The sequence below is a fragment of the Canis aureus genome, chromosome 4, assembly GCF_053574225.1.
Source record: "Canis aureus isolate CA01 chromosome 4, VMU_Caureus_v.1.0, whole genome shotgun sequence".
Lineage (NCBI taxonomy): Eukaryota > Metazoa > Chordata > Mammalia > Carnivora > Canidae > Canis > Canis aureus.
The window spans coordinates 49,320,022-49,340,110 of record NC_135614.1 but is presented as its reverse complement, the minus strand read 5'-3'; positions in this window follow the sequence as shown (position 1 = coordinate 49,340,110).

Below are 20,089 nucleotides of genomic sequence, written 5' to 3'. Positions count from 1 at the left end.
ACTAGATGTGGAGTATCTGATCTGGGCCTTCTAAAATATATATGACAAAAGGGAGGAATGCTTTTGGTATATAAAAACATCCTAGTCACAGCATCACTGAGCTTTGCACACTCTTCATTAATCAGAACGGGGAGTCTTGGAACCTTCATTGCCGGCTGCTTCCAAAGTATATGCCTTGTTCGGAAGGTCTTGCTAAGCAGAGATCCTGGGGTGTGGGCAGAAGTGGGAAAGAAAGATCTGCCATTTATTTGGTCCTTGCTTTGTGGCAGTCACTGTGCCAACCACCTGCTGGATTAGACATCTATTTCCACTTTATAGATGAGCAGACTGATGCTTAGAAATTTAACCATCCTGCTCAAAGCCAGACAAATAGTAAAAGAAACAGGTAGGATTAAAACCCAGGTCAAGTCATCACTAGCTGCTGCTTTTATTCTTTGTAGTTGTTAAAGTAATCAGACTAAGCCCATGTCTGCAAACCACAATTTAACTAAATTTCTATGCCCTGCTCTCCCAGAAAAGGAAGGCCAAGGTTAACCTGTGAATACTTGCCTGCTCAGCCCGAGTTACCTGACCCAGTTCCAAGACTTCCCTTTGCTCCATATAAGAGAAGTAGCTCCCACTTTAATCAGCACAAATGCTCAATATAACTTCCTTGTTCCATGTCACTGTGGTCTATAGAAATCTCTTACCTTGTACAGCTTTTCAGAGCTCCTTTCTGTCTGCTAAATTTGATGCTGCCTGATTCATGAATTGCTGAATAAAGCCAGTAAGATGTGTAAAATTTACTGTTAAGTTTTGTTCTTTAGCACAGTTGGGTAAAAACATGATGCAGGTATTTATAGTATTGTGTTTGTGAGCAGTCCTGTTGAGGAAGAGGACCTAGGAGAAGATTGAATTGTCCCTTCTTCTGTAATGGGTATTTGGAGACTGCGACCGTGTTTCTATTTCTGTTGCTTTCCAAGTCTCTTGATTTTGAGCAATTCATTAAATTCACTTGGGCTTTCCTCAGGGATGTTTTTGGTTGTGCAGTTGGTGGCACTGTATAGAAGCCCTGGGCTGAGAGGGTGACTGTGATTATCAGTCCTGAAACAAGGCTGCCTTTGCCCAGAGGTGTATAGAGGCTAGCCAAGTAGGTAAAATCCTCACTGAGGAAGACTTATCTTTTAGGTAAGTTTAACAACCAGTTGCATTCTGAAAGCAGCTTATAGAGCTCTCTCGGCACTTTCTTAGACCAATGTTGTGAGTGAAGAAATGTTTAAGATGTTATGACAGCAAGAATGAGTACTACATCTTAGAATTTTATAGAATGAGGATTTGATCCCTGGTTCAACCACTTCCTGGTTTTATGACCTTGGGCAAGTTACTTCTATAGACCTGAACTTCTTTGTCTGTGATGATAATGCCTACCTCACAGGCTTGTGAAGTTTAAATGACTTAATAGATGTAAAGTTTTTTGGGCAGCATCTGGCAGAGCTCACATGTACTGAGTACTTACCACTGTGACTGTTATTTATCTTTTGTATCTTTGTGTCTGCCTCCCAAAAAGAGCTTCACTCACAAACAGTAAATAAGTTGTCAGTTTTGACTTTTCGCCATTGGGTATGGTATCTGATTTCTCTGTAATACTTTTTTCTGTTAGCAGGACTTTTTATCACTCAGCCCAAATTGACTTAAGCCCGGGGAAGAAAAGTTGGGGGCGAGGGGCGGCGCAGATTGCTGTTACATACAACTAAGCCAGAGCTTCAAAAGATGTTAGAGGGACTTTCTTTCCATTAGGTAATTCTGTTTTCCTCTCTGTTGGCTTCATGATTAGGCGGGCCGTTTCTACTCTATAGGCCCATTAGCTCCTGGCTCACATCCTCTTGTTAATCTTCAAATCCAGCAGAAATCTTGTTTTTCTTCCCAAGCAATCTAACAGAAGTCCCTGAACTGAGTCTGTTTGCCTTCTTGGAACATGTGTTTATCCCTGAATTAGACTCCGTGGCCACAGTAGGAAAGCTTTGATTGGCCAGGTCTGGTGGGGCATCTGCTTATTCCTGGAGCTGGGGGAGGGGTTGAGGTCAAACAACATTCACAATGGGGGACAGGTAGTTCTTCAAAGGAAAATCTGTTGTCAGAAGAGAGAAAGGGTATTGGGAAGGCAAAAAATGGCACATGTCCATCACATTACCCCTGCCCTTTTATTTTACTTTTGGCTTTTGAAATATATGGAAAAAGTGGATTATTTTACAATAATCCTTTAAACCATGTGGTAGAGTGATTTACATTGTAGCTTGGATAATATGTAAAGTAGAAGAGGAAACAGTGATTTGAGATTTTCCTAATTGTACATCTGCCTTAAATGAGTTGTCTTACAATTGAGGAGGCCGAGTTAAATCTTTAAGTATGCTTTCAGCTCTAATATTCTATGATGTTCATGAAATAATACCCATTATTGCCAGTCACTGTTGACTTTTTCTTTTTTTCCCCAGAAAGTGGAGAATGGTATATGTATGACTTGGCAAACTCTCAAATATCATAAAATCTTTGATCTGTCACTTAAAAAAAAAAAAAAGAATACTGATAAAAGATGCCAGCTTTTCTGTAGATTCTCCTGGAATAAAACCCCCGGGTCCTTAATAGAACATATTATGTTAGAAGAAAGTCAGATTTTATCTTTTGCTCCCATCTTTCACCTCTGTTCCCCCTTGCCTTCATGTGCAAGGAACAGGAGGAAGGAACTAATAATTGACTAGGAAGGAGTAACTCTCAGGGTGACCTTGGATGTTACATACTGAAGATGGTAGAGCCATGCACCTTGGTTTTCTGAATGACTGTAAGATATGTGAGTCCTCTTGCCTCTCCACACATCCTCAGTCCCCATTCATGATTTGGATTTGCCATGGATGGTTATATGAGCATGAAAAAGTCTTCTATTGTGTTGAACCACTAGGCAGTTGGTTTCATTTCCTATTGCAGTCTAATACAGCCTAATACAAAGTGTCTTGGATTTTTGAAGGGGATAATACTGGTTTGACATCACAAACTACAGCTGTACGTGTTGGCACACACTGTTTGTTTTATTTTTATTCAATTTCTTGCCAATTAATTTTATATAAAATCCAGATTTCTAGCTTTTATTAAAGAATTAGAGGGATTTGGCAATTCTTTGGCAAAATTAAAAGAACTGGCACTGTTGAAACTTCATTTCCCCAGGAAGGTGGTTTTCTGGAGCTCAGTAGCGGTTGCCTCTATGGATGTCCCTAGTTGCCTGAGCTCTCAAGTTTTCCCCACCATTGCTTTATACTCCCTGACCTGGCTGGCTTCACTCATTATTGATTTTTCTTGATCATTGTAGGTATTTAGATTCATCCCTAATCGAAAGGATAAGCCACCCCACCAAATGCTCAGAGGTTGGCACTAGAACACAGTAACCATTGGAACGCCTGGGTGGCTCAGTAGTTGAGCGTCTGCCTTCAGCTCAGGGCATGATCCCAGGGTCTCGGGATCGAGTCCCGCATCAGGTTCCCTGCATGGAGCCTACTTCTCCCTCTACCTGCATCTCTGCCTCTCTTTCTCTCTGTGTCTCTCATGAATAAATAAATAAAATCTTACAAAAAAAAAAAAAAAGAACCTAGTGACCATGATCACAAAAACTTGGGAAACTGCTCCACTTAGGAATAAACTCTGCTGTGGTATTTTAAAGTTTTTTATATGTAAAACATGGGGGAAAAACAGTCTTAGTGCTCAGAAGCAGCTACAGTAAAGAATTTGGTGTGAGTCCTTTCCCAGAATTTTCTGTCAGAGAATTTGAAAATGCGAAATGTAAGTGAGCAATAAAGAAGCTTGTGGTCCCAACTAGGATAAGTCCGAGCCATCTGCCTCATGCTGCAGGCTGGACAAAAGTCAAGGTGTGTGGTGGGCCTTCACTGAGAGGGAATTTCTTTCTTTCTTTTTTTTTTTTTTAAAGATTTTATTTATTTATTCATAGAGACCCAGAGAGAGAGCGAGAGAGGCAGAGACACAGGCAGAGGGAGAAGCAGGCTCCATGCAGGGAGCCTGACATGGGACTCGATCCTGGGTCTCCAGGATCACACCCCGGGCTACAGGTGGCGCTAAACCACTGTGCCACCAGGGCTACCCTGAGAGGGAATTTCTATTGCATGATTACATAGCAGGGACAAGTGCCAAGCAGCTTGTGTTAACTTCTGTACTTTTCCTGTGTGAAGGAAAATGATGCTCTGTCCTGCTGTTTCTGGCACACTGAGCTTCAGTTCTTCTTCATTTAAATCCTCTGACATGTTTGGAGAAAAGACTGTGGGAACCTTCATTCATTTGCCATCGAGAGTATCAAGATGGTAGAGAAGCATGAGAAGGGCCCCTTGGGCGTATCACCTTTCTCCCCAGATACCTGCAAGAAGCATTTACTGTTTCGCAGACATCTAAATGTAGTGGAGGGGGCAGTGGAGACTCTTCACAAGAGGCAGCAAGAAGACAGTAACCTTATATATGTCCTGTTACTCTTTGGGTCTTCTGGTCAGAAAGCCCTCAGAATTCTGCTTCCCCCATACTTCTCCGGTCTGCTTGTCACCTAGACCACTTGACAGCATAATTCCCAGTCTCCCCATCCAGCTTGGCTGCAGGGCTGCTCCCTTGCACAGTACCACAGAATATCCTGCCAAGCCCGCAGTATATGCTTGTTTGTGTGCACTTCTCACTTATTACTCTCTTAAATTCAATTAGTGCCCTCATGCCATGGGAGGCCATCATGCTCTCTGAGAGCAAGAAAGAAACAGCGCCTGAGCTTGTCTGTGGCTCTGTCTTGGCATATTCCCGGAGTCCTTACCTCCTTCCCAATTTAAATTCAGTCCGCAGTGAGGGTCACAAATCAGCAGTTGTTAGAATGTATTATGAAGAAATAAACATTTATCAAATTGCTTTTCGAGAAGGTGAATAATTTAGCAAAAGAAAAAAAAATAGCACCACCATCACAACAAAATTGTGCTGCTGCTGACTGACAATTTATTTTATTCCTCCGAGATGCTAGGAGCTGAAGCATGCTGAGTGAATATTGATTAGCTGGATGCAGATAAATGAATTCTTTTTAATTCTTGGGTTACTAACTTGTTGCCAATTAAGAGCCAAAAATACCATTTAAGTACTCCCACAGTAGTAGTACAGATCGCAGGATTTGCTGATGACCAGTGTTGCTGGTTTGTTGTTGCCAGCTTATTCTTTAATCACCATAGAACTATGAATTTTTGCCGGAGTACTCAAGAGAGGCTTTTCTTTTTAGTCTGTTTGTGTGAAGCTGGATTCCTTCCTGGGGGATGTTTTCCCAAATATGTATTATTATCATCTTTCCTAATCTTTATTGAGTGCTTGAACTGGGTAAGCACCATAGTATCTCTTTTATATAACTGATCGAATTTGGTCCTCTTAATAACCATGTATGGTAGATTTTGTTATTTTCCTTTTACTCATTGGGAAACTGATGCTCAGAGAAGGAAATTCACCTGCCCAGAGTCACTCAGCCTTGAGTGGCAAAGCAAAAGCTCGTATACAGTTCATTCTAATTGCAAAACTGCTCATATTACTGTTCTGTTATCTAAGACATGAGCCACTCATGACTGGCTCTAAAACTATCTTCAATGAAAGTTCATGATTTAGTGATTCCATAACAGCATCTCTCTTTTCAACAAATGGAAAGTAAGTAGGACTTTTTCTAAACCTAAACAAAATCAATAGCTTCTGGAAATTCACATCAAGAGACCTTCACATGTGAATAGAACCAAGCTGCTTGTTTAACATTATATATTTAAAAATTTTTTTAAAAAAGATTTTTGTTTATTTATTTCAGAGAGAGAGAGAGCACAAGTGGGAGCGAGGAGCAGAGGGAGAGGGAGAAGCAGACTCTCTGCTGATCAGGGAGCCTGACTCAGGACTTGATTCCAGGGCCCTGAGATCATGACCTGAGCTGAAGGGAGACACTTAACCAACTGAGGCACCAAGTGCCCCTTAACATTATAACTAACTCATTGGTTACACACTAAGCAAATACTATGAATGAAGGTGAAGGCAAGATGTTGAGAAGTTATGGGCGTTGGTGTCAATTGGGATTGAATTTGGAATATAGAATCCATCCCTTATATCTAACTTTGGATGGGTATCTTCAGCTGCCAGCCTAAGTCTCCTGAAATAAGTGGGGTTGATGATACTTACTGTGCCAGATATTTGCCTGTTCCCTCTCAGAAGCATTCTTCAGCCTTCCACTGCTCTGCCCAGAATCATAGTGGGGACTGACTCTTGCAAGCTCCCTTGTTAGCTGGCTTGTTCTGTGTTTGGCTAGTGGGAAGCACTGATGGGAGAGCAGAGGGTAAGAGGAAGGGAGAAGTGAGAATGTTTTTACCTGTAGTCCCTGAAGTCCCTCTAGCAGCTGCTGCTTCTCTTCCAGAGCTCCAGCTCCCACCTGACAAGTCAGCTATGGCTTAAGCTTCCATCACTGGTATTGACCCATGGACTCTAGTGACATGCCCTCTTCCTTGTCCCTCCATATTCCTGTTTTGGCTGAAAGTTCTTGGTAGCCTTAACATCCCTGTTGGGCTTTGCAACTCTCTTACCACATTTGTAACTGATTTTCTATGTCATATACATAGAAACATGCTAGGTTTGAAGCACCTAGCATGGTTTCTGTTTTCCTGACTAGACTGTTACAAATAAATCCACCTTTTAGCATCCCTAGGATTAAGTGAAGGATGCATTTAAAGCACCTAGCATGTAAGAGACACTCAGTAAGCCACAAAATGCTTAGGGATACAGGGATAGTGAGGAAGGTAAAAAAATAAAATAAAATAATTATGACAAAGGAGATCTGCAACGGAGATAGTAGAAAGTGGTTTAGGACGTTGGCTTTAATTCTGCCTCTAGGTTTAGACATCTGTGAGAGATTAGGGGATTATTTTAAATCCTAAAGCCTCAGTTTTCCTATCTGTTCAGTAAGACATTTGGAAAACAGGATTTCTCAGCAACAAAAAGATAGTCAGATGAGGATAAATGGTAGCGGTTACGGAGAACTTCCTGAAGGAGGGGCAATTTGAGTTCTAAAGGATGACTAACCCAGAGGCACAGCCTGACTTGAAAGCTGGTCAGGGTATCAACATTCTAGATAAGGACATTGGAAAATACCACATTAGAAGGCCACACAGCTCTTGACAGGAGCCACAGAGGAACAAGGCCATTGCATATATTTAAAAATCATCAGTCAGGAGACAAGGGATAAGATTCAATGACGTTCCCCAATTCTTCTCATACCCTTTTCTTATCCTTTGATTGTCAGGAGCTCTGATCTTAGGAGTACTAACAAGAAATAACCATGAGGATTTCCAGCAAGTTGAGTTCTTTGATTTGTTTGTAAAGAAACTTGTCCTGTACTTCTGCTACTTATTGGATAACTTAGCGTTCTAAAAGAGTGCTCAAGAGAGATCATTCGTTATATCCTGAATCAAATGGGAGTCTTGGTGGGTTATTGGATATTCAAACTTTTAGGCCATGTTCGTGTAACCTGCAGGGAGTCCAGCCTTTGCAGATACCCTCAGAACCTTTCTAGTTAAGTAAGAAACTATAATTGTTCCTCCTCATCTGTGGTTTCTCTTTCTGTGGTTTCAGTTGTCTGTAGTCAACTGTAGTCTGGTCTGGAAGCAGATGATCTTCCTCCTGATGTATTGTCAGAAGGTCAGTAGTAGTCTAATGCTATGTCACAATGCCCATGACATTCACCTCACTTCATTTCATCATGTGGGCATTTCATCATACATCATCAGAAGAAGGGTGACTACAGTAAAATAAGATATTTTGAGGGAGCAAGAGACTATATTCACATAACTTTTGTTACAGTAAATTAATTGTTCTATTATTATTGTTGTTAATCTCATTGTTCCTTATTTCATAAATGAAACTTTATGATAGGTAGGTATGTATAGGAAAAAATGATATATATAGTGTCCTGCACTGTTTGGGGTTTTGGGGATTTAATAGGGGTCTTAGGACACATCTTCCATGAAGTAGGGGGGACTCTTGTGTATGCAGACATGTTTGGATACCTGGGATAGACATCTTCCTTTGGTGTTTTGACTTATTTTAATGTCCTGAGATGTATTTGAGTAAAAACTCCTAACAACTCACAAGTTGGAAAATTGGCCTAGGATAGTTGTTTGGGAAACTCTTCCTGTATTATCACGGATGCATTAAAAATTTTGGCATTTGCAGTGGCTGTAGGCTAAGAAAATATTTATGTGGGTGCAGAATATTTTTGCATCTGCAAGTGAAACCTATCTGGTGTCAGATGCTGGTGTTTTCCCCTTAGGGCTTTCTCTCATGGTGTTAATGAGGAAGGAGTTAAGTTGGAATGAGTGGGACTAAAGAAACGAGAACACATATTTCCAGAGAGCTATTGCACTTTTCGATTTGAGCTTCCACTGCCAGATAACTTGGCAGGCACCAGCAACAGCTACTGCAGGACTAGAAAGTTACATGAATACCAGAGGGAAAAAACTGATTTGCTCACTAGGAGGCTCTATTAAGTGAACATCTGTTAACTGTAAAAATCCCATGCACCAAATGGGAAAATATAATGAAATTCAGAGCTTATGAGCAAATTAAAATCATAAAATACCAGTGTGTAGAAATCACTGTGTGTTTCACTATTCTGAAATTTACATGGAAGCTTGGAACAAGGCAAAACAAAGCGGAAACACTTAAGATTATTTACTGTGGGTATAGAATAGAGCTATCCTTTGCTTTGGAAGAAAGCTGGCGGTTGGGGGAAAATGTGCTCCATGAGGAAGTTTATATGAAAAGCTCCCCAGCTGATAAGTGTTGACACAATAAAAGATTGTGGCTTTGCAGTAGGAGGGTTCTTGTCAGAACAAGGAAAGTCTGGGACTTGGCTCTGTCCTTTGCAGAGTTGGGGACTGTTATAGATTTGTGCTATCCAGATGCTGCTGAAATCCTGAAGGAGGGAAGAGAAGGAGCAGGGAATGTGTGGTTTTTCCATATGGTGTGTGCCCAAGAAAAATACATTAGTAATGTGGAGTATGGAGGGAATTTTGTTTAAAATGCTCATATCCTTTGGTGCATGGAATACAAAGAACAATGCCAGGGCAACCTTCAGATTGGGACTTTTGTGTATGCTCACAGCTGTGGAAATTCCATTAGCTGTTTCCTTGGTTGTTTTGAATTGTAACCATCCTAGACTAGGTAACAAGAGAAAAACACAGGTTAACTAGAAAGAACAGATCTATGTTGAAGAAACCATGAGGTCAGTTTAATTTCAATACTACATAAATCCCTGTGGCCACTTGGGCGTTTGTTATATTAATGGCTTTGAACATTTTAGCAGTGGCATTGGAGTTATTTAATCTTGTGATTATCTTCGCTGATTTCCTATGGGAGCAAAGGAGGGGTAGGGAGTTAACAAGGGGATGTGAAGCATAACAAAGGGGTCAGAGGTACGTAGCACACGAGAAAAATTTTGATTATTGTCAGGTGCATATAAATGGAATGGGCTTCTGGAAAGATGTGCTTTGCCCCACGTTTTGCTGAGCTCTAATTGGAGACCTAGCTTCCCTAATTGTGTGGTGAGGTCTAGTTACTGTAGTTAAGAGGGAAGCTGTATATCAGAGGGCAGAGGGTAAAGCTTTTAAATAAGGCTTCTTTCCCAAATGCCTAAGCAAGAAATTGGAACAGAAATATACTGTAGAGCTAAAAAGTCTTAAAGTGCCTCTTAAATCTTTACTACAATTACCATAATATAGAATAATAGAGCCGATACTATTTTTAAAAGCTTTTGAAGGTTGCAAGTAGCAGCCATAAATTGTGGGTTGCAGAAAATCTGTAACTGTAGTTTTTCAGAGGCTTTTTATTTTAATGAAAGAGAAAAGGTTTTAATAAAACCAGAGAGAACTAATAGGAGACATTGGGAGGTAATGGGAATGTCTACTTAGCTCTAGAAGTGCAAAAGAGTCTAAATGATTGGCGAGTGTGTGCTTATTTTTTTAAAAAAATCAGATTCTCTTTCGTGGCCACATTTGGGGACATTCGGGTAAGTTTGATTCATTAAGTCAACAACATGGAGGTAGCCAAGCATGAGAGCAAGAAATAATATGACACTAGCTGAGATGTAAGTAGTTTGGAGAAAATGAGGCAGATATTCTGGCTCCTTTTGTGAAGGAAAGCACAAAATGCCATCAGGATACTTTGCTGTAAAGAGATACTGAGTACCAATGACCTGATTGGCCTGGAGAAAATTATTTCCAAGTCTGTTGAGATTTGTTATGGGTGGGAGTTCTGGAAAAAAAAAAAACTTTTAGTCATGATGGGATGCTTACAGATGCCTTCCCTCTCCCATACATTTCTACAAATAGAAGAAATAAGGGAGGAAATAAAGGGACCTTATACAATACATTGTTCTGCTTTTGCATTTTTTGCTGTCATCACAGCAAGTTGAACTGATAAGACAACCATTCGAGACTTCATCTACCAAATTTCCTTAACAAACCCATTTGCCATTAATAACATTGGTCTCTCAACTATCAACTTATCATTGACTTTTAGTTGATATATTATGGATATATCAAACACTAATCACTGATATCAGGAGGGAATGCTTTTCTTGATTAGTACCTTATTGTGATACACAGTGAGAGTGGTGGTGCTGGTGTTCCTACTGGTGCTGATCATGATGATGATGGTGGTTGGGTGGGGGCCACCCACCCAGAGCATCTCAGGTAACAGGAGGTATTAATTTACCTGAAAAAGTGACTTATAAGTGGAGTTTTGCTGGATGAGCTTGATAGGGATGAAAGGGAGATGGAGAAAGGGTGATAGTGAGGAAGGAGGAAGGGTGGAGGGCTACAACATAGCATATGTTGTCGGGAAAAGGAACATTTGTAGTGGAAAAGGTTAGGAGAGGTCAGACCACAATGGTGGTGAACTGATACCTGAAAAGGTGCCTGATGACCAGGATCTTTTAATAAACATTTACTGGAAGAGTTAGTATCTGACCAGTTGTTGACTAGTAATTTAGTAATTAAGTAATTTAGTGATTAAAAATTACTAAATATAGTAATCAGAAGCATCTCAATTCCATCCAAGTTCTGCATTTTTCATTTTTACTGATAATGTTAAGTATGCATATGTTTCTTTTACTCATGCTATTCTTTATCCACATATTTTTTCCTGCCATCTTCTTTTAGACGGTACCAGTACTATCTTCTCCATAGAGTTTCCCTGGTATTCCCTATAGGATGTAAATATTCTCTCCAATTCTATGTTGGATTCTTGGTGCCATTTGTGCCTCTTTTCTCTTATGACCTTGTTAGTGCAATTATTTATGATTCTCTTTTTTCTCTTAAGTGATTTTAATCTCTGTGAGAGAAGATAATTGGATATTTTTGGTATTTCTCCAACTACCGAGCACAAGATTGAAGCTTAATATATATTTATTTAAATGAATAAACAGTTAGTAGATCTCATCAAAGGATCTTGTGGCATAAAGAAAGTCCCTGTTTTCTTCCTGTTTTCTCTTATTTCTGTTAATTCCATGTTATTATTTTGAAAAAAGCATGTTAGTAACTCATTCATCTAGCATATATTTAGTGAACATCTTCTGTGTATCTGTACTGAGATACAAAGATGAAGAAGAGTAAAATGTGGTTTGTGGTTTCTTTTTTTTTAATTTATTTTTTATTGGTGTTCAATTTACTAACATACAGAATAACCCCCAGTGCCCGTCACCCATTCACTCCCACCCCCCACCCTCCTCCCCTTCTACCACCCCTAGTTCGTTTCCCAGAGTTAGCAGTCTTTACGTTCTGTCTCCCTTTCTGATATTTCCCACACATTTCTTCTCCCTTCCCTTATAATCCCTTTCACTATTATTTATATTCCCCAAATGAATGAGAACATATAATGTTTGTCCTTCTCCGACTGACTTACTTCACTCAGCATAATACCCTCCAGTTCCATCCACGTTGAAGCAAATGGTGGGTATTGGTCATTTCTAATAGCTGAGTAATATTCCATTGTATACATAAACCACATCTTCTTTATCCATTCATCTTTCGTTGGACACCAAGGCTCCTTCCACAGTTTGGCTATCGTGGCCATTGCTGCTATGAACATCGGGGTGCAGGTGTCCCGGCGTTTCATTGCATTTGTATCTTTGGGGTAAATCCCCAACAGTGCAATTGCTGGGTCGTAGGGCAGGTCTATTTTTAACTGTTTGAGGAACCTCCACACAGTTTTCCAGAGTGGCTGCACCAGTTCACATTCCCACCAACAGTGTAAGAGGGTTCCCTTTTCTCCGCATCCTCTCCAACATTTGTTGTTTCCTGCCTTGTTAATTTGCCCCATTCTCACTGGTGTGAGGTGGTATCTCATTGTGGTTTTGATTTGTATTTCCCTGATGGCAAGTGATGCAGAGCATTTTCTCATATGCATGTTGGCCATGTCTATGTCTTCCTCTGTGAGATTTCTGTTCATGTCTTTTGCCCATTTCATGATTGGATTGTTTGTTTCTTTGGTGTTGAGTTTAATAAGTTCTTTATAGATCTTGGAAACTAGCCCTTTATCTGATATGTCATTTGCAAATATCTTCTCCCATTCTGTAGGTTGTCTTTGAGTTTTGTTGACTGTATCCTTTGCTGTGCAAAAGCTTCTTATCTTGATGAAGTCCCAATAGTTCATTTTTGCTTTTGTTTCTTTTGCCTTCGTGGATGTATCTTGCAAGAAGTTACTGTGGCCGAGTTCAAAAAGGGTGTTGCCTGTGTTCTTCTCTAGGATTTTGATGGAATCTTGTCTCACATTTAGATCTTTCATCCATTTTGAGCTTATCTTTGTGTATGGTGAAAGAGAGTGGTCTAGTTTCATTCTTCTGCATGTGGATGTCCAATTTTCCCAGCACCATTTATTGAAGAGACTGTCTTTCTTCCAATGGATAGTATTTCCTCCTTTATTGAATATTAGTTGACCATAAAGTTCAGGGTCCATTTCTGGATTCTCTATTCTGTTCCACTGATCTATGTGTCTGTTTTTGTGCCAGTACCACACTCAAATACAAAAGCTAACCTTACACATAAAGGAGCTAGAGAAAAAATAGCAAATAGATCCTACACCCAAGAGAAGAAGGGAGTTAATAAAGATTCGAGCAGAACTCAACGAAATCGAGACCAGAAGAACTGTGGAACAGATCAACAGAACCAGGAGTTGGTTCTCTGAAAGAATTAATAAGATAGATAAACCATTAGCCAGCCTTATTAAAAAGAAGAGAGAGAAGACTCAAATTAATAAAATCATGAATGAGAAAGGAGAGATCACTACCAACACCAAGGAAATACAAACGATTTTAAAAACATATTATGAACAGCTATACGCCAATAAATTAGGCAATCTAGGAGAAATGGACGCATTCCTGGAAAGCCACAAACTACCAAAAGTGGAACAGGAATAAATAGAAAACCTTAACAGGCCAATAACCAGGGAGGAAATTGAAGCAGTCATCAAAAACCTCCCAAGACACAAGAGTCCAGGGCCAGATGGCTTCCCAGGGGAATTTTATCAAACGTTTAAAGAAGAAACCATACCTATACTCCTAAAGCTGTTTGGAAAGATAGAAAGAGATGGAGTACTTCCAAATTCGTTCTATGAGGCCAGCATCACCTTAATTCCAAAACCAGACAAAGACCCCACCAAAAAGGAGAATTACAGACCAATATCCCTGATGAACATGGATGCAAAAATTCTCAACAAGATACTGGCCAATAAGATCCAACAGTACATTAAGAAAATTATTCACCATGACCAAGTAGGATTTATCCCTGGGACTCAAGGCTGGTTCAACACCCGTAAAACAATCAATGTGATTCATCATATCAGCAAGATAAAAACCAAGAACCATATGATCCTCTCATTTGATGCAGAGAAAGCATTTGACAAAATACAGCATCCATTCCTGATCAAAACTCTTCAGAGTGTAGGGATAGAGGGAACATTCCTCGACATCTTAAAAGCCATCTATGAAAAGCCCACAGCAAATATCATTCTCAATGGGGAAGCACTGGGAGCCTTTCCCCTAAGATCAGGAACAAGACAGGGATGTCCACTCTCACCACTGCTGTTCAACATAGTACTGGAAGTCCTAGCCTCAGCAATCAGACAACAAAAAGACATTAAAGGCATTCAAATTGGCAAAGAAGAAGTCAAACTCTCCCTCTTTGCTGATGACATGATACTCTACATAGAAAACCCAAAAGCCTCCACCCCAAGATTGCTAGAACTCATACAGCAATTCGGTAGCGTGGCAGGATACAAAATCAATGCCCAGAAATCAGTGGCATTTCTATATACTAACAATGAGACTGAAGAAAGAGAAATTAAGGAGTCAATCCCATTTACAATTGCACCCAAAAGCATAAGATACCTAGGAATAAACCTAACCAAAGATGTAAAGGATCTATACCCTCAAAACTATAGAACACTTCTGAAAGAAATTGAGGAAGACACAAAGAGATGGAAAAATATTCCATGCTCATGGACTGGCAGAATTAATATTGTGAAAATGTCAATGTTACCCAGGGCAATTTATACGTTTAATGCAATTCCTATCAAAATACCATGGACTTTCTTCAGAGAGTTAGAACAAATTATTTTAAGATTTGTGTGGAATCAGAAAAGACCCCGAATAGCCAGGGGAATTTTAAAAAAGAAAATCATATCTGGGGGCATCACAATGCCAGATTTCAGGTTGTACTACAAAGCTGTGGCCATCAAGACAGTGTGGTACTGGTTTGTGGTTTCTAAGGTCCCACATTTAACCAAGAGAAGAAGGGCACTTAATACTTATAATGAGAAGCACTAAAAAAAGAGACATGTATAATGTGTTTTCAGAAAAGAGAGATAAAAAGGACTAAGCCTGCCTAGAGAAGACATGATAACAGATGCACAGGTATTGTGACTCACTATTTCTGTATTATTTCTTTACTCATGAACTCCAAAGAGCAGACAGTATTTTTAATCAAACTCTTAATATGAGTTTGATTTCAGAAACATTTGTTTTGATCTCTTTCAAATCTATGCTTTCTTTAATTATGATAATAAATTACAAAGAAAATTTGGAAAGCAATTTTAATAGAATAAATCACTTATAATTCTGCTGCTTGGAAATGCAACTAACATTTTGGCATTCTTTTTCCCTCTCTCTCTCTCTTATCTCCCTCTCATTTATAGGCATATGTAAATAGTGCTATATACTTAAAATTAAATTTGGATTATACTGCATATATTTTTTATATCCTTACCCCCACCCCCATTTCAGTTCTATGACACTACAGATAATATGTCTGTAGATATAGAGAATATCAATTTTATTCCATAAGCTTAGATATATGAAAACATTGAACTTTTATTTCATTTTCTTAATTTTTTTATTCTGTAAATTTGTCAATAAACATGGAGAACAATGAACTGCTCATTGTACCATTCCAACCAACTGCAGTAACATCAACTATTCAACTATGGCCACTGTGGTTTCATTTATATCTGTATTTCCTCTTCATCCCCTTCCCAAACAAATTTAAATATATCATGGATATTTTAGTACAAATCTCTGATTCCTTAATATCATTACATAGTGCAATTTTTTTGATTAAAGTTAATTTGTTAAAATCAGAATGAGAATAAAATCCACACATTTAATTTGGTTGATATGTCATTTAAGTTTCTTTATTTTATTGAAGTTTATTTGGATAAGGAAATGTATTATTTTACATTATTTCTCTCATTCTGGATTTTGCTCACTGCTACCATTAAACTTCATTTAATATGCTTCTCTGTCCCTTGTATTCCTTACAAACTTGTATCTATATAGAGGTTTGATCTGATTCAGGTTCTTATTTTATTTTTTGTCAAAAATATTTGCCAAATTAGGGGGATGTGTACTTTTATCAGGAGACGGTGCAAAATTGTCTTTTGTGATGTTAGTAACTTAGATAATCATTGCCTACATCTACTATTCTGGAATTTGCCAAAAGATGACATTCTTTATTTTTCTCTGAAGATGTCATTCCATTGTCTTTCTGTTTGCATAGTTTCTGATGAGAAGTCTTTTATATTTATTACTTTTTTCTCCAGTTTATATAAAATGTCCTTATTTTTCTCTGTTTTGCTGCTTTTAATATTTTCTCTTTATCACTGCTTTCTTTCCTTAAAAGCAATTCAATTATAATGTGTATTGATGTGGTATTCTTTGTACTTATTGTGCTTGAGTTTGGTTGATCTTTTTGGATCTCTGGGTTCAAAGTTTTCATCAAATATGGAAAAATTGTGGCCATTATTCTTCAAGTGCTTTTTCTGTCCCTGCTGCTGTTCTTCCGCTTGCTATTTTCCTACAGTTTACTATGGCTCAGGTTTTTTTTTTGTTGTGATTGTCGTGTGTGCATTTTTTTTCTCTTTGTGCTTTATTTTGGTACATTTTATTACTATGTTTTCAGGTTCCAGAATCTTTTCTTTTGCAGAATGCTGTTGGTTATTAAGACTTCCCAGGGAATTTTTCATTTCAGATATTGTATTTTTCATGTTTAGAAGTTCCATTTAGATTTCATATCACCTATTTCTCATTATGTTTGTGGTTTCCTATAAATACGTGAACATAGTTGTATTAGCTGATTTAATGTATGCGTCTACTTATTTACAACATCTGTGTCATTGTTGAGAATTTTAAAAAATTTTGGGGGGTTAATTTTTTTCTAGTTTTGGGTAACATTCATTGCCAGGACAGAATGAGTTATTTATTTTGTTTTTTCTTCCATGGAGATAGGGCTTGTCTGTCTTATTCACTGTCTATATTCCCAGCACCTGGAACAGGGTTTAACTACAGTTACCCATCATGTCAGTGCAGAGCTGAGTTGAAAATCCAGTCTGAGTTCCTTGGGTGAGTAAAAACTGAGATGCATATACAGTGAAAAAAGACATGCAGCACTCACTTCTTATTTTGATATAAGAAAACCTATTTCTTTGCCCTTTAATTTCATTTTCTCCCTCCCTTCCTACACCTAGCATTATGTCTTCTATAAATCTACCATTCATAGAAATGGTTAGAACTTCAGACTTGGGTTTCTATTGCTTTTTACCCTGAAAAATACCTGAGATAAAGAAGCAGACAACAGTCTGGCCATTACTTGACACTTGAGGAAGATGGTGGAAATATAGAAAGACCAAATTGAGTAAGCATTTGTAGAAATTATTCTGACACACTCTAGCCTACCCTCATCCCCCACCTTGCCATCTGTGATTCTTCAGTATAAAGTACTTGAAACGGGATTACAAGGTCAGAGGGTATATCCTTTGAAATCCTCTTGTAGCGTCTTGCCAAACTATTAGCATATGGAAAATTTTTGAGTTGAACAGTACCCAGATTTTCTAGCCAAAAAATTAAATGGAGAGCTCTATAGTACAGTGACTGCTCCCTTTAGTTCTTTCCTTAAGTCTATATCCATTCAACAGCAAGTGCTCTGTCAACATCTAAAAACTCTGTCTGTTGCCTTATTATCTAATTCAAAACTGTACTTGCTTTTTGAGTTCCAGTAGCATCCATTCTTCACTGATCTTCCAATCAAGCAGTTCAATGAGTAGCTCAGAGGACATAACATGAAAAGCAAAAAAGAGGCATCTGTTTATATATTTACTAGAATAACCCATTTTAAAGATTTATTTATTTATTTGTTTATTTGAGAGAGGGGGAGAATGGGGGGGGGCAGAAGGAGAGACAGAGAGAGTGTCTTAAGTAGACTCCATACTAAGCACAGAGCCCAGTGCAGGGCTCCATCCCAGGACTCTGAGATCATGACCTGAGCCAAAACCAAGAGTTAGATACTTAACTAGGCCACCCAGGTGCCCTGAAGTTACTTTCTTAGTTAGAAAAATATTTACATTTACCTTGAAGGAACAGATAAAGCATGTATGACATTCTAAATCTATTGTCATCATAGAAAAGGTTTGCAGATTTGGAATTAATTTCTCTAACAGAAGAATGTATAGTTTATCTTTAATCTGACAACTTTATAACTTTTTAAAATATTCTCCCTTGAGATAGCAAACAACTGAGTGATAGATAAGATGTTCCTGATAAGTCTTCTTCTCATTATAAAGTATTATAAGGACTCTATTAATTTAAATGACCCCCATCCATGGCATCTCAGGGCAGTTTATATAAGCACTGCACGTGAGGGCAAGATTGACCTTTCTATCAGGGTTCCTTTCAAGATTTGTGTCCATTCAACATATAGGTCAAGTAGGAAAGCCATATCGATCTTTGTATTTTAAAAATTAGATAAGAAATGAATAAAAAAAATAGATAAGAAATGTAAATATATTTTTTAAAAAAGATTTTATTTACTTATTTATTTGAGAGAGATAGAGAAAGAAAGTAGGGGGAGAAGCAGAGGGAGAGGGACAAGCAGTCTCTGCATCCAGCATGGAGCTGGATGTGGAGCCAAATACCACGGCCCTGGGATCATGACCTGAGCTGAATTCCAGAGTCGGACACTTAACCGACTGAGCCACCCAGGTGCCCCAAGAAATGTAAATAGGTTTTTACTGTTCCTACTCACAGTGGTTTAATTATGTTGTAAGTCCAAACCTCTGGATTAGAGAATAAATCCCACATTCTCTTGTATGGAGAGTTCAAAGCCTTCTGAGATTGCACTTTTATTTGATGGCTCACCTGTAATTTTCTATACTGTACATTTTTTTCATGTTATTCATTCTACGTATATTACTGTTCTCCCTCCTTCCCTCAGTTTTTCCTCATCTGGTTCTCAAAATTCCACCCATCCTTCAAGCCATAGGACCTGCCTGAATGGCAAATGTTGTTTGAATGAAAGACCTTCTGTTCATTTCTTTTGAGGTAGCTTTCTTAACTTGTAATTACATATCCATTTCCTTGTTGACCTGTCTGTTTATAACTAGAACGAGACCCACAAATGGGGACCGTGACTATTAAATAAATGTTTGCACCTAGGTCAATGGCTAGCATAAAATGAGTGCTTTACAACAGTGTATCAGATGATTCATTATCTTACCTAGCAGTAATTAATATTTTCCTTTTCTGTTCTCAAAATCTGTATTTATACAGAGTAGATACTCAGTAACTATTGAATTAGAATAAGATTCAGTAAGTGGCTCAGACTTTTTGTTTGTTTGTATTTTTGTTTTTGCTTTGTAGTTATATCTGACCCCAGTGGTAAAAGCACAAGTGGAATTTTGATTGCTGGAGTGTCATGTAGTTGAGATGGAAAGTTATTTGGAAGTGTGCCTGATGCTGAACATCAAATCTTTAGTTGTTCACTTACCACAGTCATGTCTGTATATGTTATTTCACAGCAATGTGCAAATTGCTTATGACTGTACCCTGTAGAATGGTACTCTATCTGAGCTCATTTGCAGCAGTTTAAAAACAAACTCTAGAGCCCAATATCACAACTGTTTTCTTCCTTTTTGATCTTACCTCATTAGGGGGACAGGGTAAGGGTTGTATAATGTGCTGAAATCTGTCAATACTTTGTGTTTCTTATTCATTAAAACCTTCAGATGCTGTTTTCCTAGTGGCTCCATTTACCAGGGAGGGCGAGGAGAAAAACACTAAACAGGTGTTCTTGACTTGAAAAACAGCAATTTCAAGCAACTCACAAGGGGGGAAGTTGGAAATTTTCAGATTCTGAAGTTGTCACTGGGAGATAAATTTGGGTTACACATTCGCCTCTCATAAACAGACTTTCTTTAACATAAATTTCTGCAGTGCATGAGGCACCTGATTTCTCTGGGGGCAGACATGCTTCACGGAGCAATCGTGCTGCAAAGAGATAGTGTATATTTTCCCAGCCTTCTTCCAAATGCACAAAAATGAGCTGGAGGAGTAGTATGCTGAGCTGCTAATAAGGAATTCTAGCTTCCCCTGGCTGGGAGTAAAATACCTATGGTAAATATTTGGCTTGATTGATGGGAAAGTGTCTGAATTTTGAGTAACCTAAATTCAAGCTTAAATGTTTCTGTAATACCA